We start from the raw sequence: 27,062 nt of genomic DNA, 5'->3' as shown, positions 1-27,062 counted from the left end.
TGTGGGAGAACAACTCGATTTGGCTCACTAACTTCACACACAATCAGGCTTATAAGCATCTCTCAAGGAATCGCAGTTTCCACACTGCATGCTTCATGCCCGTTGAGCGCATTGTGCTGACACAACTCTTGATGACTATCCCACAGAAATGAATGCTCCACATGAAGGTTTTACATGCTACCAACTCCACATTCAGTGACAGCTTCAGAGCCACAGCCGTTTTCAGCTAACCCTCAATACAAAGGTTCTGGAAACACATATTCATCTATGAGTAGATTAGCTCTAGGCAACACTGCTGTAGGCCCAGGTCTCCCACGGGTTAACTCCACAGCTTAGCTTGTTTCTAAGTGATCACAGGATGGGAAATATTGGACTGATACATTTAGCCCCTGGCTTGACTGAAAGTTACTCTCTTGCCTCCCCTTTTTTAAGATGCCCCCAGGGGAGCTTAGGAGTTGCTTGAGCATTGGGATAATACTGGGAGGAACTAGGAAGAGTATAAAAGAGGCAGGCTAGCCCCAAATAAATGGCATTCTGTTTACAAGAATGACCCACTGCATGTTGTCTTTTGTTATCTTGTGTGTTGTCTGTTTGTAACCCTAGTCCCTCCTCTCGGCTCGGGGTAGCATTGTCGTGGGTGTTGCCGACAATGACGTTCCACCAAAATTGAGAAAGAGAGGATACGGTGTAGGTCGTCCTGGGAGGCTGGCCAGCGGATTAATGTAAATGGGAGTATTGTAAGTCTCTCCTATACTGGTAGGAGATGAGTTTTATTTTGAAATAAAATCAGGTTTTAGTTTTATTTTGTAATATAGTTAGGGTTTAGATTTATTTTGAAGTATAGTCAGGTTTTAGGTTTATTTTCAAGTATAGTTAGGTCTTGGTATTTAATTCATCCTGCGAAATGGGCGATAAAATGGGTTCAGTCTTCTCCCATGATAAATTGGTCACCTTCTTGAAGTTCTTCTATATCAAATGAGGAACGCTGTTGGTCAGAACAGTATGACTGGAAAATTTAGCAATTCAGGCAAGGTTGATTTAAAAAAAAAATAGAAAAAAAAGAGAGAGAAAGAAAGAAACGTGTTTTGTAACTTAATTTAAACCTAAAGCGTGAAATGAACCTACATACTTGTTTTACAAAATATCTCCAGGTTAAAGTATGTCGAAGAAGAGGTTAGAATTTGCAAAAGATTTAAGAGTTATATGTCTCTGTTCTGATGTGTTTGGTGTTTGTGAATGTTTTTTTAGTTGTATTGTTGGTGTTCTATCATTTTTGTTTTAATATTCTTTCTTCAGTTCTATCTTTGTCTTGAACTGTTAAGTTGTTGTTCTTGTTCTGAATTGGGTGCATGTGTGACTGACTGATGAGATGGGACGGACCATAACTGACCCCCTTTCTCTCTCCTGATAAATAATTTTAGAGTGATCTAACAAATTTAAAACTTCGTATGACATTTTCTTGCTTTTTGATCTTCAGCTTACAGTGTTGTTCTATCATTGATCAATTCTAACATACAGGACATATTCAGTTAAATGCCAAAGGTACTTTTTGTTTAACTCATTTAGACCTCTAAATTCTTCAGAGTTCTGAACCAAGTCTCATGACTTTGAGGTTTCTAGTAGTATCCTTGGAACTCTCAAAGATTGAGTCAAAAATTTGGATAGTGTAATTGTCATTCAAAATAATTTGGATTGTAGTCTCGCAATATTATTAAATTATGCTAAATTTGTTGCAGCATATATGCTATTGAATAGATGAGTACTTATGCTCATTGGTCAAAATGTTTCCTAATAATGAAATTAATCCAGATTGTTAATTACTTGTGTTCTTACTTACAAGGAAGTATGTGAACTTTTGCCTTACAGGAAATCAACATTCTTTTAAATTGTATAGTGAAATTTGTTATGATGTGTATAATTTCTGAGTTTTGCTTTTAAGACAATGAAGTTGGAGTTTGGTTCCTTGTGAGAAACAACAGTGTTGTAACATCTCTTTTTAATTGTTAACTAACTTTGGTAAATTCGTAGGTAATCTCCCAAGACCACAGCCAAATCGATTTTTTTTCAGCTCTCTTGACTTCAACAAAACAAAAGCTAAGGAGAAGCTCCAGGCCCTCAAGCCATACATAAAACAAGGGAAGGGCATGCATGGAGTCTGCCCTTTGAAGAATTTGGGACTTTAACCTTGTCCCAGTTGTAGTGATTCTTATCTGAAAAAACTTATGTTTGCTGGTTTTGAGGTGGGTTTGTGTTAAAATGTGTTTCCATGAATTGGGAGAAATGGTTGAAATTTGCTTAAAGCCATTGTATTTGAAGTTTTTGTAGTATGCATACATAAAAATGCTAGTAATATCTAAAAATAAAAATATCTATCTCTAATTTTGTTAAAAAATTGAAGCGTTGAACTTTAGATAGTCTCTGTTTAATTGGTGACTTTATCAAATGTCTATCCAGCTTCATTAAGCTCTATTCTTGTTCCAACCTTTGAATTTGTTAAAATTCTTAAAAACTTATGATACTATTTTATTCATTAATTCCTGTGTTTAATGCTCATGATCTAATAGAACTATGTTTTCAAGGGTATTTTCTGTTAGGTATTTACTTTGAAATATTTGGGTGATCATTTATAAGTGACAGAAGTTTTTGATATGTTACTATTCAAATTAGTTTGACTAAAATGTGAGAGGCGTTAGACTGGGTAGTAGGCAGTTAGGGTTTTCTGGGTCCCCAAGTTATTTTTTTCTCAAATATAAAGGGGTATTTTCCCCACCGTGTCTTGGATTCACCAGAGCACTGTCTCTCCCAATACAAGTGCATATCTTAACTTATCAGGAATGCTTCCCCAGGAGACAAGGCTGACATTAACATGTCTATTCCCCACCTGAAACCTCCACCCATTTCTGTCTCCGGCCATTGCCAAGGGGGAGGGTTTCAGGCTGGCCTCTTTATCATTAGAAAGGGACCAAGGAAGTTGGTCAGTGACACCTTTCTGGCCTTTTGTCCCAGGGCCGGGTACCATGGAAACCAGGAATTTGCTTATGGATAAACATCTTTGAGGGGAACTTTTGAAGGATGCTTTCCCCAGCATTAATACAGGTCTTCTCTTTTAACTTTTCCTCCTGCCACTATGGCAGGGGACTAGGGTCTTTTCTATCTTGGACCCCTCCCCCCCATCACTGGGGCGGGAGTCTCCTTTTTTAGCTTTTCTGGCGAATCTTGCTTTAAAACTAAATTGTGTCCGCATGAAAATTCTTCTTTCCTGCAAGACAAGAATTGAGGTGCTGCCGTACTCAGGGTCAAAAACACTACAACAAACGGATGGACATTATAATGAGAAATCTTTGATCAGATATTTTAAGGCCTCTTGGCATATTTAATAGGTTTAATTCTTCTGGTTTTGAGAGTTCTATATGGGCCCTGGCAGCCTCAAACTCAGAAGGATGTGCTTCAAAGGATGTATCTTTCAGTTGGCAAAGTTAATTTTAGGACAGACAACTGATTCGATCTGTAAAAAAAATATTGGGGGGCATTGCTAAAGTTTAATAGTAAACTATAGGTATGGTTTATTCAGATTATTAAGAGCAAAATGTAATTCTAAACAATTGGTAACTTTAACACACTTAAAGAGAATTCTCAAGTAGCTTTTACAAAAGCTGTTTTGTTTTATAATATGTGTTGCCTAATACACATGTACATGTTTATGTGGCAAGCTATGTAGTCTATCTTAATTGGCTTATAGATGAAAATATTTATAAATGTCAATTGCTAAGCTAACTCCTTTTGAAAATTATGTATGGATATACAATTAAGCTCCTGGAGAGGCATGTCTGTTTCTGTTTTCTCAGGACCTACAAAGTCTGTTCAGCTGAATAGTTTCGAATGTATTCAAATGGACTTACTACTCAGGACTTCAACAGAGAAGCCTTTCAAGTGCCATGATGTACAACAAACACCTGACGACTTCTGCCTTATATCAGGAACTACTACATGGACCCCCATACTGCTGTTTCCCCACAGCGCCCCCTCTCAGTGGGAAGTAGTTAAGAACGGATGATGCCGCCCCTTTTCCCTAAAAATTTTGGGGTCCATTTTTCTGTTTGGAAATGTAGGAGCCAGATGGGATGATAGGCATTTAGGGTCTCTGGTTCCTGGTAAAACTGTCTTGTATATATGTAACATCTTAGCACTATGAGATTCTTGAATGTCAGTGTTTTCAACAGTGCTTGTACATTGTTAAGACCTGGGTACCCCTCATGTCAGGGAAAGTTATTCCAAAAAGCATTAGACTGGCAGCATGGATGTTAAAGGAATGGAAAAGAGTTTGAACTTTGGGACTGATGGTCATGGCCATGATTGCAGTATTGTTTCCTCTTCTCTACTGCCTACTCAGGCAACAGGCCCGGGAGCAGGGCCATGATGGCCTTAGCTGTGGAAAACCCTAGCGCTCAAGTTTGGTTGAGCATGGTGTGATGGGTAGCCAGAGACAGGTAAGATCTGGCAGAGCTGATGACCAACCTAAGACAGGGATTCCACATGCCTCGGGTGGGGCCCCCCATGATGGGTACGGCGTCACCTGACTGCTGGACAACTTAAGATAGGCGTTCATTTAAAAAACAAAAATGGGGAACATGTAGGCCCCAGTCTCCCAAAGGTTAACTCCACAGCTTAGCTTGTTTCTAAGGGATCACAGGATGGGAAATCTGGGCCTGATACTTTTAGCTCCTGGCTTGAATACAAGTTCCACTTTATTGCAACCCCTTTTTAAGATGCCCCCAGGGGAGCTTAAGAGTTGCTTGAGCATTGGGATAATACTGGGAGGAACTAGGAAGAGTATAAAAGAGGCAGGCGAATCCCAAATAAACGGCATTCTGTTTACAAGAGTGACCCACTGCATGTTGTCTTTTGTTATCTTGTGTGTTGTCTGTTTGTAACCCTAGTCCCTCCTCTCGGCTCAGGGTACACGGTGACGCGGGCGTTGCCGACACACTGCATGTTGGTGAAGAGTATATAGAGGAAGAATCAGCCGAGTGGTTCTTGTGGGAGAACAACTCCATTTGCCTCACTCACTTCACACACCATCAGGCTTACAAGCAGCTCTCAAGAAAACGCAGTTTCCGCGCTACATGCTTCATGCCTTTGAGTGCATTTTACTGAAAGGAAGCTTGATGATCATCCCACACAAACATATGCTCCACATGCGGGTTTCACATGCTACTAACTCCACATTCAGAGACAACGTCAGCAAAATCCCATTTTCAGCTAGCCCTCAATACAAAGGTTGTGGAATCACATATTCGTTTATGAGTACATTAGTTCTAGGCAAAACTGCATGTTGGTGAAGTGCATATAGAAGAAGAATCAGCCAAGAACTTCTTGTGGGAGAACAACTTCATTTGGCTCACTCACTTCACACACCGTCAGGCTTGCAAGCAGCTCTCAAGTTACACAGTTTTCAGACTGCACGCTTCATGCCATTTGAGCGTATTGTGCTGAAACGAAGCTTGATGAGCATTCCAGAAAAAAGAATGCTCCACATGCGGGTTTCACATGCCACAAACTCCACATTTACAGACAACTTCAGTGCCAAAGCTGTTTTCAGCTATGCCTCAATACAACAATTGTGGAATCACATATTTGTCTAGGTGTCCACTAGCTCTAGGCAACACTGTATATTGGTGACGCGCATATTGAAGAAGAATTAGCAGAGTGGTTCTTGTGGGAGAACAACTCCATTTGGCTCACTGACTTCACACACCATCAGGCTGACAGGCAGCTCTCAAGAAAACGCAGTTTTCGCACTATATGCTTCATGCCCATTGAGTGCATTGTACTGAAAGGGAGCTTGATGATCATCCCACACAAACAAATGCTCCACATGCGGGTTTCACGTGCTACCAACTCCACATTCAGAGACAACTTCAGCGCTAAAACCGTTTTCAGCTAGCCCTAAATACAAAAGTTCTGGAATCACATATTCGTCTATGAGTGTTTTAGCTCTATGCAGCAATGCATGTTGGTGATGCTTACACTGAAGAAGAATCAGCTGAGTGGTTCTTGTGGGAGAACAACTCCATTTGGCTCACTAACTACACAAATCATCAAACTTACAAGCAGTTCTCAAGGAAGCGCAGTTTTCACACTATATGCTTCATGCCCTTTGAGCGCATTGTACTGAAAGGGAGCTTGATGAGCAACCCACATAAACGAATGCTCCACATGCGGATTTCACATGCTACCAACTCCAGATTTACAGACAACTTTGTTTTCAGCTAGCCCTCAATGGAAAGCTTCTGGAATCACATATTCGTCTATGAATACATTAGCTCTAAGTAACACTGCATGTTGGTGAAGGGAATATTGAAGAAGAATCAGCCGAGTGGTTCTTGTGGGAGAATAGCTCCGTTTGGCCTACTGACTTCACACACCATCAGGCTTACAAGCAGCTCTCAAGTTAACGCAGTTTCCACACTGCATGCTTCATGCCCTCTGAGAGCATTTTGCTGACACGAAGCTTGATGACTATCCCACAAAAACGAATGCTCAGAGAGGAAAAAAATGGCCGACCATGGAGGGTTGATGTAGAGGGGAAGGCAGAGAGAGAGGGCTATAGAGTGCCGGAAGAAGGAGCAAGTACAGTTAAAAATAGTATAAGCAGGTGTGCGAACCTCCCAGGACAATGCGGAATCAACAAGATCCACACAGTCTGGAGAATCAAGCAAAAAAAAAAAAAAAAGAAAAAAAAGAAAAACAACAAACAAACCAAGGCAGCGTTCTGTGGTCAGCTCCTCAGTGCCTCGGAAAAGGGCGAGTTGGGATCCCAGCAGGGGAAAGTCCTGCGGGAATTTTGACCAGAGAATATACAGTCAACTCTGGGAAGTCGTTGCACAAAGCCCCTCCAGTGGCGGCTAGAGACTGCAGGCGTATTGAAGCCTCTAGCACTGGTGGCGATATTGGTAACCTTGGCGGGACCCAGGCAAAGACAGGGACAGGTAACTAACACACATTCTCCCAAAACAAAACGCTGTGGTACCGGAACGGCGCTACGACCCTGAAGTGCGATGGCCGGCAGCTGCGGCAGCAAGGGTGAAATCCCCAGGATCACAGCTAATCTAAATTCTGGGCCAACCCAGGCAGGGGAAAGAGGAGGCGGAACAGGGCTGCCAGATCCCGTACCTCAGACAAAAAAAAAAAGCAAAAAAAAAAAAAATCCAAGAAACGAGACGGGTGCCTAGGCGCTGAAACCTAAGGTGCTGAAACCTAAGGTGCTGAAACCTGAAACCCAGAAGGGAAACAAAAAAACCCCAAAGCTGCTTGGGCCAGAAGGAAAACAAAAACTTAGGCTAGCAAGACCTCAGGCCACCTACTAGGTGGCAACAGAGGTCAAGGGTGAGAATCCAGCAACACCTTGGGCCACAAATATGAGACGGAATAAGAGAGTTAGTGATGTAGACACAGTTTGCTCCACCCCAAAAAGCCACCATAAAGCCTGGTCAATTGCAGAGATTGCAGATGAAGAAACTGAAGACGTCTCTGATAAGGAGTTCAGAAAAATAATTATAAAACTCTTCAGAGACAATGAAAAACGATTGGACGAGCTCAAAGATTTTAAAAACCACATAATCACAGAAACAAAATCACTCAAAAACGAGATCCTAGACTTGAAGAACAAAGTTGAGAGCTTAGCCAACAGAATTACAGCAGCAGAAGACAGGATATCCGACATGAAAGATTCCAAGAATGAAAGCAGGCAGATTATTAACCAACTAGAGTCACAACTACACAAGGCAACCAAGACGATCCAGGAGATGAACGACAACATCAAGAAGTCAAATATCAGAATCATGGGGCTCCCAGAAGGAGTGGAAAGAGAGACAGGCATACAACCAGTTCTTGAGGAAATTATGTAGGAAAACTTCCAAAATACCTGGAACATGAACGCAATCCAAATTCAGGAAGGCCAGAGGACTCCCCACAGGGTGGAACCAAAACGATCCTCCCCAAGACACGTGGTAATCAAGCTACCCCCCACTGAATACAAAGAAAGAATCCTAAGGTTAGCACGAACTAAAGAGAAGCTTACATTTAGGGCAGAACCATCAGAATCACTGCCGACTTCTCAGAACAGACGCTCCAGGCAAGAAGGGAGTGGAACAAAATCTTTCAAGTACTGAAAGAGAACAACTGCCAACCAAGAATACTCTACCCAGCAAAGATTTCATTTGTATATGAGAATGAAACTAGATACTTCCACAACAAAGAGAAATTAGAAGAATATGCCAACACAAAACCAGCTCTACAAAATCTCCTTAGAAATGCGCTACTCCCAGAGAAAAAGGAAGCAAGCCATAAGCAAGGATGGCAATCAGGAAGATCTCAAAAACTCCATCCACAGAAATGACAATCAATTACCAGCAACTTCAAAAACACGGGCATATGTCATGGCAAAATTATAATTTCTCAATATTAACCCTCAACACAAATGGCTTAAATTCATCACTCAAAAAGCACCGATTAGCTACAATTCAAAAAATGAGAAAAGCATGAAATATCTGGGAATAAATTTAACCAAAAGCGTAGAAGACCTTTATGAAGAAAATTACAAAACACTCAAAAAACAAATAGAACAAGACCTCGAAAGATGGAACAACATCCCATGCTCCTGGGCAGGCAAAATTAATATCATCAAAATGTCTATACTACCAAAAGCAATATATATATATATATATATATATATATATATATATATATATATATTCAATGCAATCCCAATCAAATTACACACAGCATTCTTCATCGAACTGGAAAAAATGATACACAGATTCATCTGGAAACACAAAAAACCATGAATAGCTAGAACCACTCTGAAGAACAGAAACTTAACAGGGGGAATCACAGTACCGAATCTATGGACATACTATAGGGCAGTGGTTATCAAAACAGCCTGGTACTGGCATAAAGATAGGGAGGAAGATCAGTGGAACAGAATAGAAGCAACAGATGGAAAGCCACACAGATACAGTCAATTAATCTTTGACAAAAAGACAGACAACAATCCAAGCAAATGGGAAGGTCTGTTCAATAAATGCTGTTGGGACAACTGGTTGATAGCCTGCAGAAACAAAATGATAGACCCGCATCTCTCACCATACACCAAGATCAAATCTAAATGGATAAAAGACCTAAACCTACATCCAGAAACCTTCAAACCTTTGGAAGAAAATATTGGAAACACACTGCAACACTTAGGGGTAGGCCCTCACTTCCTAAAAAAGACTCCAAACGCAGTAGAAATCGAGACCAAAATAAAGAAATGGGACCTCATCAAACTAAGAAGCTTCTGTATAGCTAGAGAAACAATCAACAAAGTAAAAAAACAACCTACAGAATGGGAGAAGATCTTTGCACACGACATAGGAGATAGAGGGCTGATCTCCAGAATATACAAAGAACTCTAGGGAAACCAAAACACCAGAACAAACAAACTGCTCAAGAAATGGGCATGAGAAATGGGCAGACATTTCACAAAAGAACAAACCCAAATGGCAAACAAACATATGAAAAAATGCTCAAGTTCCCTGGCAATAAGGGACATCCAAATGAAGACAACAATGAGGTACCACCTAACTGCAGTAAGGATGGCACACATACATAATACCACCAACACTTGCTGGCGAGGATGTGGGGAAAAGGGAGCCCTTCTCCACTGCTGGTGGAGCTGCAGACTTGTACAGCCTCTATGGGAATCAGTTTGGCAAATACTCAAACAACTGAAAATCAACATACCGTATGATCCAGCAATACAACTCCTAGGAATATATCCAAAACATCTTCTACACAAGAAACCAACGTGCACGCGTATGTTCATAGCAGCACAATCTACAATCGCAAAAACCTGGAAGCAACCAAAATGCTCATCAATAGAAGACTGGATAAGAAAGCTATGGTTCATCTACTCTATGGAATACTACTCAGCTATTAAAAAAAACAAAATGCAGTTCTTTGTGGTCAAATGGGCCCGACTGGAATCCATCATGCTAAGAGAAATGAACCAATCCCAAAAGGTTAAATACCACATATTTGCCTTAATCTGAGATGAAAAGATGACAACTTGGCAGATAGTACCTGTATATTGTAATATTAGTGCAATCTCTAACAACCTGTATCCAATGCAATAAGATAATGTGATATAATACATAAACCAACAATTAATGTCAGAATACTTAAGATCTACATCGAAAAACTGTAACACCTACTATACCCTCAATACGCTATGTTAACCTGTAATGGGGAGGGAGTGCAGGGAAATCTTTCAGGACCATAAAAAGAGTGAGGGAAAACTACAATATAGCCTATCAAGATCAAATCTGGTAATTCATAGACAGCAGACTCAAAGCGGCACTAAACAATAGTAAAACTACTATACCAATGCATGAGGGGGGAATTGGGTGTGATCCTGACAACCTCTTAACAGGAGGTCATGTGCGTGGAGCAGGAGGGCACTCCAGAGTGGAGCAGGTGGTAAGGAGGAAGCTTGAATCCCAACCATGAAGACTCCCAGACCTTCACCACAAACTATTAATACGAGCAACAAGGACTATATCCCAACTGCCAAGGAGGCCACAGGAAATTGGATGCCCTCGAAGGCTGAGTACTCTGAGGTCACCCACTCCCAACCGTAGCTTCTGCAGGGGATGAAAGAAGTCCAAACACTACCGTGCAGAAACCAACGTCATCGGAAAGGCAACCAGAAGCCCTGAGCGGTCCGCAGAAACAGAAGAACAATAAACGTCCTTCGGAACCAGGGAGGAGAGCTTTCTCTGGTCTAAGCCTGGCTCCACCTCTGGACCCCCACTCTCCCTCACAATGACCATAGGGATTGCTCCAAAAACCCCTCATAGCAAACAAACAATCATACAAACTAAAAAAACCTAAAATAAATAGACAAACAACAGAAAGTAGAGCTTGAAATCTGACAGGAATGAGCTGGCATGGATTGGCTCATGCCTTGCTGGATGGGAAACAAAGATTAGTTACTCCTCACCATGGTGTTGAGGATTTTCGTGCACAACCCCCCCAAAAAGTTCTGCGCCTTAAATGTTGACAAATATCTTGTTAGAGTTACAAGCCAGTCTAGATTATCCCAAAATCTGCCAAGATCAGCAAAATTATACTTCAACACAACAAATGGCTAAATACTAAAATGAAATAGACACGAGACAGCTGAATGGTACCTTATAGCCATTTTAATGTATATAGTAGCCGGTCCTGTATATAAACTAAAATTGAAATGTCAATGAGCTAATCATAGGTTGTGGTTAAGAACTTGCTTTTTTTTTGTTTTTTTAAACATACTGGTTACTCAAACCATGTCAATTCCATAATGTTGCAAATTGCTGTTGATGTTATATTGGGACTCTTAATTGACTGTGATGATATTCTACCAGCTCTGAGTTCGGACCAGAAATGGTCTCCCCAAGAAACTGTTCAACCCATCTGGACAATAAGTAGCTGGACTCTATGCTTGGTATATGTTTGCAAGGAAAGAATCTTGATTGAATTTGAACTGTAATACTGCATCAAGGTGGAGGAATCCAACAGGGGGGAGGGGCGTGGGGAGAGGTGGGGGATTCCCAGAGCCTATGACACTGTCATATAATGCAAAATAATTAATAATATATATATATTTAAAAATTCTTATTAACTAAAAAAAAAGAATGCTATACATGCGGGTTTAACATGCTACTAACTCCACATTCAGAGACAACTTCAGTGCCAAAGCTATTTTCAGCTAGCCCTCAATACAATGGTTCTAGAATCTCATACTTGTATAGAAGTATATTAGCCCTAGGCAACACTGCATGTTGCTGAAGGGCATTTAGAAAAAGAATCAGGAGAGTGGTCCTTGTGGGAGAACACTTCATTTGCCTCACTCACTTCACACAGCATCAGGCTTACAAGCAGCTCTCAAAGAAATGCGGTTTTCACACTGCATGGTGTATGCCGTTTGAACAAATAGTACTGAAAGGGAGCTTTATGAACATCCCATACAAACGAATGCTCCACATGCAGATTTCACATGCTACCAACTCCACATTCAGAGACAACTTAGGCGCCAAAGCTGTTTTCACCTAGCCCTCAATACAAAGGTTTTGGAATCACATATTCGTCTTGGAATATATTAGACTCAGGAAACACTGCATGTTGGTGACAGGCATCTGGAAGAAGAATCAGCCGAGTGGTTCTTGTGGGAGAACAACTCCATTTGCCTCACTAACTTCAGACACCGTCAGGCTTACAAGCAGCTCTCAAGGAAATGCAGTTTTTACACTGCACACATCACGCCCTTTGAGCACATTGGGCTGACACGAAGCTTGACAACTGTTCCACACAAAAGAATGCTCCACATGCGGGTTTCAGTTGCTACTAACTCTACATTCACAGGCAACTTCAGCGCCAAAGCTGTTTTGAGCTAGCCCTCAATACAAGGGTACTGGAATCATATATACGTCTATGAGTATATTAGCTCTAGGCAGAACTGCATGTTGGTGAACTGCATATTGAAGAAGAATCAGGTGAGTTGTTCTTCAGTGGAGTAGAACTCCATTTGCATCACTTACTTCAAATACTATTAGGCTTACAAGCAGCTCTCAAGAAAACGCAGTTTTCAAACTGTATGTTTCATGCCCATTTAGTGCATTGTACTGAAAGGGAGCTTGATGAGGATCCCACGCAAACGAATGCTCCACATGCGTGTGTCACATGCTACCAACTCCACATCCAGAGACAAGTTCAGCGAAAAAGCCGTTTTCAGCTAGCCTACAATGCAAAGGTTCTGGAATCACATATTCGTATAGGAGTATATTAGCTCAAGCCAATACTGCATGTTGGCCGCTCGCATATGGAAGAAGAATCAGCCGAGTGGTTCTTGTGGGAAAACAACTTCATTTTTCTCACTCACTGCACACACCATCAGGCTTTCAAGTATCTCTCAAGGAAACACAGTTTCCACACTACATGCTTCATGGCGTTGAGTGCATTTTACTGAAAGGAAGCTGGATGAGTATCCTACACAAACGAATGCTCCACAGGCGGGTTTAACATGCTACCCAAACCATATTCAAAAACCACTTCAGCACTAAAGCCGTTCTCAGCTAGCCCTAAATAGAAAGGCTCGAGACACAAATGTTGCTAAAGCTAATTCCTTCACGTCTACAGTGCATATTGCTGAATTGCATATTGAAGAAGAATCAGCCGAGTCGTTATGGGGGGGGGAGGACATCTCCATTTGGCTCACTGACTTCACACACCATCAGGCTGACAGGCAGCTCTCAAGCAAACTCAGATTTCTTACTTTCCTCTTAGTGCCGTTTGAGTGCATTGTCCTGAAATGCAGCTTGGTGAGCATCCCACACAAACGAAGGCTTCACAGGAGGGTTTCACATGCCACCAACTCCACATTCAGAAACCACTTCAGCGCCAAAGCCCTTTTCAGCTAGTCCTAAATACAAAGATTCTAGATGCAAATGTTGCTGTAAGAGCTAATTCCATCAAGCAACACTGCATGTTGCTGAATTGCATATTGAAGAAGAATCAGCCTAATGGTTCTTGTGGGAGAACAACTCCATTTGGCTCACTGACTTCACACACCATCAGGCTGACAAGCAGTTCTCATGGAAAGCACATTTTCTCACTGTATGCTTAACGCTGTTTTAGTGCATTGTCCTGAAATGCAACTTGGTGAGCATCCCACACAAACGGAGGCTCCACACAGTGGATTCACATGCCACCAACGTCACATTTAGAGACAGCTTCAATGCCAAAGCTGTTTTCAGGTAGCCCTCAATATAACATTTGTGGAATCACGTATTCGTCTTGGTGTCTATAGCTTTAGGCAACACTATATGTTGTTGACACTCATATTGAAGAAGAATCAGCCGAGTGGTTCTTGTGGGAGAACAACTCCATTTGGCTCACTCACGATACACACCATCAGGCTGTCAAGCAGCTCTGAAGAAAACTCAGTTTCCACACTGTATGCTTCATGCCCTTGGAGCTCATTGTCCTGAAATGCTGCTTGGTGAGCATCCCACACAAACGAAGGCTCCACATGCGGGTTTCACATGCCACCAACTCCACATTCAGGGACAACTTCAGCGCCAAAGCCCTTTTCAGCTAGCTCTCAACACAAAGGTTCTGGAATCACATATTCGTCCTGGAATATATTAGATTCAGCAAACACTGCATGTTGCTGAAGGAAATATTGTAGAAGAATCAGCCGAGTGGTTCCTATGGAAGAACTCCATTTGCCTTACTAACTTTACACAGCATCTGGCTTGCCAGCAGCTCTCATGGAAACGCAGTTTCCACACTGTACGTTCATGCCCTTTGCATTGCACTGAAAGGAAGCTTTATGAGCTTTCCACACAAATCAATGCTCCAGTTCCCGGTTTCACATGCTACCAACTCCACATTCAGAGGCAACTTCAGCGCTAAAGCTGTTTTCACCTAGCCCTCAATACAAAGATTCTGGAATCACATATTCTTCTATAAGTATATTAGCTCTGTGCAACACAGCTTGCTTGTGATGTTAATATTGAAGAAGATCAGCTGAGTGGTTCTTGTGGGAGAACAACTCCATTGGCTCACTAACTTCACACACCATCAAGCTTACAAGCAGATATCAAGTAATCTTCGTTTCACACTATATGCTTAATGCTGTTTGAGTTCGTTGTCCTGCAATGCAGCTTGGTGAGCATCCTGCACAAACGAAGGCTCTACATGCGGGTTTCACATGCTACTAACTCCACATTAAGAATCAATTTCAGCGCCAAAGTCATTTTCAGCTAGCCAGCAATACAAAGGTTCTGGAATCACACATTCGTCTACGGTATATTGCACAGCCCAGTCTCCCAAGGGTTAACTCCACAGCTTAGCTTGTTTCCCAGAGGGTAACAGGATGGGCAATTTTGGCCTGATACATCTAGCCACTGGCTTAACCGCAAGTTCCTGCTTCCTATTTGTCTAGTTATCTGCCAAGGGATTGGATAAACCCGGGGAGGAACTCAAGGAATTAAGGTGGCCACTAGAGGTTTGGATAGACACTGGGAGGAACTCGAGGGATTTAGGGTGGCCACTTTTGGACTGGATAAACATTGGGAGGAGCTAGGCAGAGTATAAAAGAAAGCCTGGATTTTCAATAAAGATCATTTTTGCATTCAGCATTCTGTGTACAAGAGTGACCCACTGCGTGTTGTCTTGTGTTGTCTTGTGTGTTGTCTTTTTTTGTAACCCTAGTCCCTCCACTCGGCTTGGGGTATGTGGCAACGCGGGCGTTGCCCACATCCCGTTTTTTTTGTTTTTTAATGGACACCTGTCTTAGGTTGTCCAGCAGTCTGTTTACGCATTACCCGTCATGGGGGAGCCCCACCTGGGGAATCCCTGTCTTAAGTTGGTCATCAGTGCTACCAGATCTTACCATGTTCAACCAAACTTGAGCGCTAGGGTTTTCCACTGCTAAAGCCATCATGGTTTGTCAAATAATGACCTGCTCCCGGGCTTGTTCCCTGCATAGGCGGCAAAGAAGTGTAAACAGTACTGCAATCATGGCTACGACCATCAGCCCCCTGGCTAAGATTCCGCTTTGTTCCTAAAACATCCATGCTGCCAGTTAAATGCCATTTCACAGGGGTAACACATATATGATTGTAAATTGGGGAACAGCTGGAGATCTGCGTTTCCCATGGGCAGGATACCAGGAAGTTGCACCACTGCTGTCAGGGTCGCCTATCCTGCAAGAACATCATTAGGAGTGGGATCATGCTGAGTTGGAGCCAAGGAGATTTGCTGTTAAGTCTCTCTGGAACCCATCTAGGTGTTTCTTCATCTTGGGGAAAAACACAAATGGAGCCTCGCCCCCACGTTAGTACTGGATCTGGTCCCCGCCATTTGTGGCCGGATCTTTCCATTTTACTTGGCCTTTATTCTCATCAGCAGAGCTTAGCCAATGGCGCTCTGCAGGAGCTACATCATTAGTAACAGTTAAAAAATTTAACACATAGATGGCAGATGCCAGTAGGGAATGGGGTGAGCTGCAATGCTCGGCCACGTCCCCCTTCTTTATTTTTTCTAGATAAACTTTAAGGGTGCGGTTGGCGTGTTCAACAATGGCTTGACCCTACGGATTATAAGGGATGCCTTTTTTATGAGTTATATTAAAATCTTGGCAGAACTTCTCAACACCCTGGGTAACATAGGCCGGTCCATTATCGGTCTTAATTTGTTTGGGGACCCCCATATAGGCAAAGGCCTGTAAACAATGGGATTTAACATCTTTTAATTTCTCTCCTGAATGAGCGGAGGCATATATTACATGGGAATAGGTATCAACTGAAACATTCACATATTGAAGTTTTCCAAAGGAAGGGACGTGGGTAACATCCATTTGCCACACATGATTGGGCAATAACCCTCTGGGATTAACCCCTAGAAATGGGACAGAACAATACTGAGCACAGACTTCACAATTGGTGACAATGTGGGTAGCTTGTTCTCTAGTTACCTTAGCATGTAATCTCAGGGAAGCTATATTGAGATGGAACCGTTTATGAAGGCGCACTGCCTGTTCATAAGGGTCCATGGTCAGGGATATGTGCAACACCTGAGTCAACGAATCTGCTCGTGCATTGCCAGGCAAGGAGGTATGCACTCTTATATGACCAACAAATAAGGGACAAGTGCACTGCCAAATCTGCTGCTGTAATTGTAAAAGAAGCAAATAAACTGAGGAGGTCGGGGCTATATAGGCTGCGGTTTCTAAAGGTAAAACAGCATGAGCCACATAGCAGCTATCTGTGTATAAATTCAGGGGCTCATCATGATAAATTTGAAGGGCAAAAAGAACAGCGGCTATTTCGGCGGCTTGAGCTGATTTGTGAGAGATGGAAACGGCCCCTTCTTCATGTCCAGAAACTATAGCAGCCTTGCCTTTAGCCAACCCATCAGTAAAAACCACACGGGTTCCTAATATGGGTTGTTTTCTAATTATTTTTGGAAAAACAACTGGATGTCTTTTTAAAAACTGTACTAAGGGATCGGAAGGATAATGATTAATTACCTGAGAAGAAACTGTGGCACAAAAGACAGACCAATCATCAATATTATGCTGCAGCCATACCACCTGTTGGGAAACATAGGGGATGGAGATGAAATCAGGATATTTTCCAAAAATTTGCAGGCTGATCTTACATGCCTTATACAACAGAGATACAACAGCAGTGGGGTAGGATTGCACGATTTGTCCAGTGGATGCTGGGGAGTGGACCCAATATATAGGTCCAGTCTGCCAAAACACTGCTGTAGGTGCGTGATTGGAAGGAAAGACCAACAACCGCATTGGTGCCTTATAATCCAGATAACTAACATGAGCATTATGAATGGCATGCTGGAACTAACTGCAGACATTCCCTGCCTTCTTTGGACAATTGTCTGGGTGAGGAAGGATCTGGATCACCATTAAGAATATCAAAAAGGGGCTTGAGTTGCCCAGTGGAAATATGCAAAATTGGTAGGATCCAATTAATATCATCCAACAAACTCTGCAGATCATTCAAAGTCTTCACATCACTTAATCTGATGGTCAAATTCTGAGGGGTGACACCAGTTGGTAAAAGTTGGTGGCCTAAATACTGATAAGGAAAATCTGTCTGAATTTTATTCGGGGCAACAATCAACCCGGCTGTGGCTAAAGCCTGATAAATACATTGTGCTGCAGAGGACAGAATGGAATGGGTTTCAGCCACGATCAAAAGATCATCCATATAATGGATTAAATAAATATTTGGAAATTGTGATCTAATTCCTTTTAAGGCCTTATCCACATATATCTGACAAATGGTAGGGCTGTTCATCATCCCTTGTGGGAGCACGACCCAATGGAAATGTTGGGAAGGGGCCTTTAAATTAATGGACGGTAAGGTAAAGGCAAAACATGGAGCATCTTCCGGGTGCAAGGGAATGGAGAAAAAGCAGTCTTTTAAGTCTAACACAAGCATATGCCAATCTTTTGGTATTCCCACAGGAGATGGCAAACCAGGTTGTGTGGCCCCCATAGGGGCCATGACAGCATTTACTGCAAGTAAATCTTGTAAAAGCCTCCATTTATTATTTTTCTTTTTAATAACAAAAATTGGGGTGTTCCAAGGAGAGGTGGATGGAACAATATGTCCAGCCTCAAGCTGTTCCTTTACCAATTCAATTGCAGCCTCTAATTTTTTGCTTGAAAGGGGCCATTGTTCAACCCAAACTGGTTCATCTGTTTTCCATGTTAATTTAATGGGTTCCACTAACTGACGAGGCTGCTCTACAATGGCCCCTGTGAAAAATGTCCTAACCCTGTCACAGACTGGTTGGGGGTCACCTTGAAGATGTCTGCCCAAACCTTTTCCAGGAAAGTATCCCTGTCTATTAAGCATATTTGCCACAGGCTGAGAGGTCAATACAACATTCATGGCACTCAACAAATCTCATCCCCACAGATTGATAGAAATATGTGGTAAGACATACGGCTGGAAAACTCCTGAATGCCCCTCTTGATCCTTCCACCTTAACAACCTGGCGCTTTTCTGTGGCTGAGAAGTTCCTATTCCTTGGAGAACGGTTGGATGGCCTCTAATGGCCAGGAACTTGGCCACTGTGCCTGGGATATAACTGTACTGTCAGCCCCGGTATCAAGTAAACCTGTGAATTTTCTCCCTTCTATCTCTAACTGTAAGGTGGGTCGGGTTTGCATGTCAGAGACCCAACATGTCAAGGGGCCAGAATCTCCAAACCCTCCTTGTCTATCTCTCTTAAGAATGGGGTTGTCAGTTGGAACCTTGGGGATCAAGATCAGCTGGGCAAATCTAGCTCCTGGTGGAATGATTATAGTACCTTTGGCTGATTCTGCCATGACTTCTATTTCTGCGGGGGTATCCTCATCTATCACTCCTGGGAGTACTCTGATTACATGTACAGTAGCACTACTTCTTCCTAGGATCAGGCCCAAGGTATTCTTAGGCAAGGGGCCCCTGACTCCTGTTTTTATCCGTTGGGGCCCCAGGAGCGGGGTCAATACCTCTCCAGAGGTGGCACAGAGGTCCAATCCTGTGCTGCCTGGTGTTGCTCTGAGGAGGGTTGAAATGTCAGTGTACCTTGCCATGGGAGAGGTTCCAGAAGCTACAAGTGTCTGCCGGGCTCCGTACACCTGAGGTTGGGAGGCCCAGAGCGGGCCCTTGACCCCGTTTCCCGATAGGAGATTGCCTTGGGCATCATATCTGGACCTACAATCACTGCTCCAATGATAACCTTTATGGCATCTTGGACAAAGCTCTGGGGCCTGCAAGGATTGTGGGGGTGATCTTCCTTGTAGCGGAATTTTGGGGTACTGTTTTTTAAAGTGTCTAGGCTGTCCACATCTGAAACAGGCTTTGGGAGGCGCCCTAGGGTGGGGCTGAGGGTGTTGAACAGCGGCTGCTATCACTTGCCCAAGAGCATGGGTGGAGTCAATATGTCTGCAAATTTTAAGATAATCATGCAGGGACTTATCTCTGTGGGACCTGAGAGCATCCTGGCAATATTTATTAGCATTCTCAAAGGCTATATGCTTAATTACTGACATAGCCGGTTCCACGTTACCAAAGATCTTAGTAGCAACCTGCATAATACAGTTCACAAATTCTTGAAAAGGTTCTGTAGGGCCTTGCAAGACCTTGGAAAGCTGGTCTCCTGTATTAGAGTTAGGTAAGGCCTTCCAGGCTCCAAGGGCTGCATTTGTTATCTGTGCATAAACTCCTAGGTCATAATTAACTTGTTGTTGGATGCCCTCAAAAGGTCCAGTGCCAGTAAGCATTTCAAGGCTTCGATCTGCATGTCCCCCAGCCACGTTCTGCTCAGGAAAAAATCTGCACCTATCTTGAAAGTCCCCTCTCCATAGGAGAAAGTCGCCACCATCAAGAGCAGAGTGGCACAATCGCATCCAATCATTAGGAGTAAGATTCAAACTCGAAAAGGATTCTATGAGTGCAAGAGTAAAGGGTGCCTGGGCACCATAATCTTTAACAGCCTGCTTTACATTTTTGAGGTCTTTAAATTGAAGGGGCTGATGCTCCCGGAGACGGGGACCTCCTCAAACTGGGACCTCTATTACAGGGAAGCATTGAACCCCACCCATCGGCTGATCCGTGGCGCCGTCACTCCATGGCCGCCGTGGGGGGTAATTATTAGGTGAATGGCGCGCGGCTTCCTCCTCAGGAGGAGCAGTAGGGGTCACAAAATGAGGGGCATATGTTGGTGGTCTTGAACTGGACAATTTGCCAGAGGAACATTCACCTATTCCTGCCTTTTTTAGCTTTCTTTTAATGTACCTAATTTCCCGCTTTAAGAAAACCTTCTCCTTATCCTTAATTTCCCGCTTTAAGAAAACCTCCTCATCTCGTTTGTCCTCACTCTGTTCCGAGGAAGAGGCCTCATTCTCATCTGAAGAAGAGGCTTCGGTCTCCTCTAAAGAAGAGACCTCACCCTCCTCTAAAGAAGAGGTCTCACTCAGGGTGGCCTCACTCGAGGCCGCCTCACTCCAGGCTTCCAAGCACCGTAGAATTTCCCTTCCCTGGATTTCTTCAAAAGTAGTCTGCACTTCTCTTAACTGTTTCTCAGCTTCACTTTATCAGTAAATAATGAATCAAGGACTAAGCGCCACAAAGAAAAGTTAACAATGGGGAAATTATCTGGGTCTTTTTGTAAACAGGATTGTAAATTGGCCTTAACCTGTTCCCAATCGGGAATACTTAAGTTGCCTGAAACAATAAACCAAGGACTACTAGATTGAATGGCTTTAAGAAAAATTTCTAATCATCTTAATTTTAACTGGCATCAACAGTTGATGTAGAAGTTCTTCAAGCTCAGTGACCAATTTATCCTGGGAGAATGCAGAACCCATTTTATCGTCCTTTTCGCAGGATAAATTAAACATCAAGACCTAACTATACTTCAAAATAAATCTAAAACCTGACTATACATCTAAATAAATTGAAAACTTACAAAATAAATCTAAAACCTAGTTATATTTCAAAATAAGTCTAAAACCTAACTCTATTTCAAAATAAAACTAAAACCTGATTATATTTCAAAATGAAACTCCCTCTCCTACCAATTTAGGAGAGACTTACAATACGTCCCACTTACCTGAATCAGCTGGCCAGCCTCCCGGGACGACCCTTTGCCATATCCTTTCTTTTTTGATCTCGGTGCAACGTCATTGTTGGCAACGCCCACGTCGCCACATACCCCAAGCCGAGTGGAGGGACTAGGGTTACAAAAAAAGACAACACACAAGACAACACAAGACAACACGCAGTGGGTCACTCTTGTACACAGAATGCTGAATGCAAAAATGATCTTTATTGAAAATCCAGGCTTTCTTTTATACTCTGCCTAGCTCCTCCCAATGTTTATCCAGTCCAAAAGTGGCCACCCTAAATCCCTCGAGTTCCTCCCAGTGTCTATCCAAACCTCTAGTGGCCACCCTAAATCCCATGAGTTCCTCCCCAGGTTTATCCAATCCCTTGGCAGATAACTAGACAAATAGGAAGCAGGAACTTGCGGTTAAGCCATTGGCTAGATGTATCAGGCCAAAATTGCCCATCCTGTTACCCTCTGGGAAACAAGCTAAGCTGTGGAGTTAACCCTTGGGAGACTGGGCCCTGCAGTATATTAGCTCTAGGCAGCACTGCATGTTAGTGACTCTTATTTTGAAGAAGAATCAGGCGAGTGGTTCTTGTGGGAGGACAACTCCATTTGTATCACACACTTCACACACCATCAGCCTTACAAGCAGTTCTCAAGGAAACGCAGTTTGCACACTGCATTCTTCATGTCCTTTGAGCACATTGTATTGAAAGGGAGCTTGATGAGGATCCCACACAAACGAAGGCTCCACATGCGGGTTTCACATGCCACCAACTCCACATTTACAGACAACTTCAGAGCCAAAGCCATTTTCAGCTAGCCCTCAATACAAAGGTTCTGGAATCACATATTGGTCTACGAGTATATTAGCTCTAGGAAACACTGCATGTTGGTGAAGAGCATATTAAAGAAGAATCACCCCAGTGGCTGTTGTGGGAGAACAACTCCATTTGTCTCACTCACTTCACACAGCATCAGGTTTACAAGCAGCTCTCAAGGAAATGCTTTTCACAATGCATGCTTCATGCACTTTGAGCATATTGTACTGAAAGGGAGTTTGATGAGGATCCCACACAAACGAATACTCCACATGCTGGTTTCACACGCTACCAACTTCATACTCAGAGACAACTTCAGCGCCAAACCTGTTTTCAGCTAGGCTTATGTTGCTGTAATGCTAATTCTATCACGGCTACATTGCATGTTGCTGAATTGCATATTGAAGAAGAATCAGCTGAGTGATTCTTGTGGGAGAACAACTTGATTGGGCTCACTGACTTCACACACCATCAAGCTCACAAGCAGCGCTCAAGGAAAGCACATTTTCACATTGTATGCTTAACACTGTTTGGGTGCATTGACTGAAAGGCAGCTTAGTGAGCATTCCATACAAACGAAGGCTCCACAAGGGGGTTTCACATGCCACCAACTCCACATTCAGAAATAAACTTCAGTGACAAATCCGTTTTCAGCTAGCCCTAAAAGCAAAGGTTCAGAATGAAAATGTTGCTGTAAAGCTAATTCCATCATGGCTACATTTAATGTTGCTGAATTGCATATTGAAGCACAATCAGCTGAGTGGTTCTTCTGGGAGAAAAACTCCATTTGGCTCACTAATTTCACACAGCATCAGGCTGACAGACAGCTCTCAAGGGAACTCAGATTTCGCACTGTAGTTTTAAGGCCCTTTGCGTGCATTGTCCTGAAATGCAGCTTGGTGAGCATCCCACACAAATGAAGTCTCCACATGCGGGTTTCACATGCCACCAACTCCACATTAAGAATCAACTTCAGCGCCAAAGCCGTTTTCAGCTAGCCCTAAATACAAAGGCTCTAGGTGCCAATGTTGGTATAAGAGCTAATTCCATCAAGCAACACTGCATGTTGCTGAATTGCATATTGAAGAAGAATCAGGCAAGAGGTTCATTTGGGAAAACAACTCCATTTGGCTCACTGACTTCACACACCATCAGGCTGACAGGCAGCTCGTAAGCATCTATGTCTTCACACTAAAAGCTTAATGCCATTTGAGTTCATTGTCCTGAAACGCAGCTTGGTGAGCATCCCACAGGCGAGTTTCACATGCCCCCAACTTCACATTCAGAAAACACTTCAGCGCCCAAGCCCTTTTCAGCTAGCCCTAAATACAAAGGCTGTAGACGCAGATGTTGCTGTAAGAGCTAATTTCATCAAGCAACACTGCATGTTGCTGAATTGCATATTGAAGATGAATCAGCTGAGTGGTTCTTCTGGGAGAACAATACCCTTTAGCTCACTGACTTCACACACCATCAGGCTGACAGGCAGCTCTCAAGCAAACTCAGATTTCGCATTCCACACTTAATGCCATTTTAGTGCATTTACTGACACTCCACAGGCGGAATTTCACATGCCTGCAACTCCACATTCAGAAACCACTTCAGCGCCAAAGCCCTTTTCAGCAAGCCCTAAATACAAAGGCTTTAGTTGCCAATATAGGTATAAGAACTAATTCCATCAAGCAACACGGCATGTTGCTGAATTGCATATTGAAGAACAATGAGTCGAGTGGTTCTTGTGGGAAAAAAAACTCCATTTGGCTCACTGACTTCACACACGAACAGGCTGACAGGCAGCTCTCAAGGAAACTCAGATTTCGCACAGTATGCTTAATGTCGATTAAGTGCATTGTCCTGAAATGCAGCTTGGTGATCAACCCACACACTCAAGGACTCCACGGCCGTGTTTCACATGCCACCAACTCCACATTCAGAAACCACTTGAGCGATAAAGCCGTTTTCAGCTAGCCCTAAATACAAAGGCTCTAGATGCAAATGTTGCTGTAAGAGCTAATTCAATCAAGCAACACTGCTTGTTGCTGAATTGCATATTGAAGAAGAATCAGCCGAGTTGTTCTTGTGGGAGAACAACTCCATTTGGTTCACTGACTTCACACACCATCAGGCTGACAGGCAGCTCTCAAGCAAACTACATGTTCATACACTCTGCTTAATGCCATTTGAGTGCATTGTCCTGAAATGCAGCTTGGTGAGCATCCCACACCAACGAATGCTCCATAGGCGGTTTTCACATGCCACCAACTCCTCATTCAGAAATTACTTCAGCGCCAAAGCCCGTTTCAGCTAGTCCTAAATACAAAGGCTGTAGACGCAAATGTTGCTGTAAGAGCTAATTCCATCAAGCAACACGGCATGTTGCTGAATTGCATATTGAAGAAGAATAATGAGCCGAGTGGTTCTTGTGGGAGAACAACTCCATTTGGTTCACTGACTTCACACACCATCAGTCTGAGAGGCAGCTCTCCAGGAAACTACGTGTTCACACACTCTGTTTAATGCCGTTTGAGTGCATTGTCCTGAAATGCATCTTGGTGGGCATCCCACACTAACTAGGACTCCACAGGAGGGTTTCACATGCCACCAACTGCACATTCAGAAACCACTTCAAAACCAAAGCCCTTTTCAGCTAGCCCTAAATACAAAGGCTCTAGACGCAAATGTTGCTGTAAGAGCTAATTCCATCAAGCAACACTGCATGGTGCTGAATTGCGTATTGAAGAAGAATCAGCCGAGTGGTTCATTTGGGAGAACAACTCCATTTGGGTCACTGACTTCACACACCATCAGGCTGACAGGCAGCTCTCAAGCAAACTATGCCTTCATACTGTAAGCTTAATGCCATTTGAGTTCTTTGTCCTGAAATGCAGCTTGGTGAGCATCCCACAGGCGAGTTTCACATGCCCCCAACTTCACATTCAGAAACCACTTCTGCGCCAAAGCTGTTTTGAGCCATCCTGAATACAAAGGCTCTAGATGCAAATGTTGCTGTAAGAGTTAATTCCATCAAGCCACACTGCATGTTGCTCCAATGCCTATAGAAGAAGAATCAGCCATATTGAAGGTAAGATGGCCGACCGCAGAAAGCTGGTGTAGGTTGGAGTAGGGATAGAGGGGTAAGGATCCAGCAGAGAAACAAACTAGAAAACAATAATTTGTAGGGAGAAGAGCGAGAAGGTCACTGTAGCTCACTAAAACAGGAAGATCTACACGGTGTGAAGGAACAGTCGCAAAAAGTGGGAAAGAAAATACAGCACGCTGCTCAGAACTTGGTTAGTCAAGATCCCAGGCAGGGGGAAGGCGGCAGAGACTCAACAGTCCCAAGGACAGACGTGGCTGGAAGGATAGGCGCCCACACCGACAGGGGCACCAGTCCTCTGGAGGGCAGGAGCCCCATGTGGGGGCTGCTGGACTGATCATTGGGGGCATGATCCCCTGCAGAAGTGGAGGACAAGCAGCGGAGATTTCCCAGAGGTGTGCCTCTCAGCTGCTCAGAGTTTTTGGGAAAGTGCAGAGGGAACAGGAGCAGCGCTATGGGACTGGGGCTCAGAGATCCCCGTATCGGCTCCAAGCTGTGCACTGGCTGCTGGGCAGTCCAGCGGATCCTGTTGCTGGGCTTGGCCTGAGCTCCAGAGGCTGGGCAACGCTCGGCAGGGACCTCACATCCTGGGCAGAGGAGCAGACTAGTGGTGGCATGTCTGCATGCTCCTCACAGCTCTGCGCCTCTCAGGAATCCACTTCTACCCTTGAGAGAGTGAAGCTGAGGAAGTGGCTTCTCTGGGGCTGAGTCCCATTCTGAGCGTAGCTGGAAAGGCCTTACCCGAGCAGGCTCAGTGGAATTGGCCGGACAGGTTTTCCCAGCATGAGCCCGCTCGGAAAGACCTGCCTGCAGTGTCAGTGGAGCAGTGCCTTTGAGTAGGAATCCCGGAAAGCGCAGTTCGGCACTGGGACCAGCGGAGATTTCTAGCCCAGCCCAGCCCGGAGTTGGGGATTTCAGTCTTCAACCAGCAGGGGCCTCTGCTGTGCTAACCTCAAGCCCTGAAGGAGAGTCTCAGCTCAGCACTGAGGCAGAAACCCCCGCTGTGCTAGCCCTGTGACCCAGAGCCAGGGCACACTAGGCAGTGGGGCACCGCCTTTGAGAGGGAGCCACAGGGGAAGGGGCCTGGCACTAGGGCTGGCCCATAAAGCCTCCTGATTTAGCTTGGGGCTGTGATCTACAGACCCTGAATGTAGCTGGTGACTCAGGCAGTAAGCCCTGCTGGGCTCAGCCAGAGACCCCAAACCAGAGTCGGCTCAGCCGAATCAACGCTAAAATCCCAAAACAACAACAAGCAAAAAGACAATGAGGAGAAGTATCAGAAAAAGCAATGACCCAGAGGAAAGATCAAGCACTCCCTCCCAATACAACCAAAAACTAATCCCAATATCTGAGATGCAAGATGAAGACATAGAGAAAATACCAAATAAGGAATTTAAGAAACTAGTGATGAAATTCATCAGAGACAGTGAGAAGCGCTGGGAAGAGTCCAAGGTATTCGAAAACCAGGTCATTGCAGAAATAAATCAAGTCAAAAAGGGAATCCTCAATATAGAGCACAAAATTGAAAGCCTAACCAACAGAATGAACACAGCAGAGGACAGAATATCAGAATTGGAAGACATTCAGAATGAAAGGCAGCAGTTCATCAAACAGTTGGAGACAAATCTAGAGAAAGCCAATAGGTCCATACAGGAAATGAAAGACAACCTCAAAAAATCAAATATTAGAATAATAGGCCTTCCAGAAGGAGTGGAAAATGAGGCAGGCTTGCAATGGGTGCTCAATGAGATAATACAGGAGAACTTCCAGAACGCTGGAAATACAAATCCAGCACAAATCCAGGAAGGACAAAGGACCCCCAGTAGATATGATCCAAACAGATCATCACCCAAACATGTGGTCCTCAAGCTACCTTCAAGTGAATACAAGGAAACCATTCTAAGACAAGTAAGAAAAAAGGATAAGAT

Source organism: Ochotona princeps, chromosome 16 (assembly GCF_030435755.1).
Source record: "Ochotona princeps isolate mOchPri1 chromosome 16, mOchPri1.hap1, whole genome shotgun sequence".
Lineage (NCBI taxonomy): Eukaryota > Metazoa > Chordata > Mammalia > Lagomorpha > Ochotonidae > Ochotona > Ochotona princeps.
Note: the sequence above shows the minus strand (reverse complement) of the source record.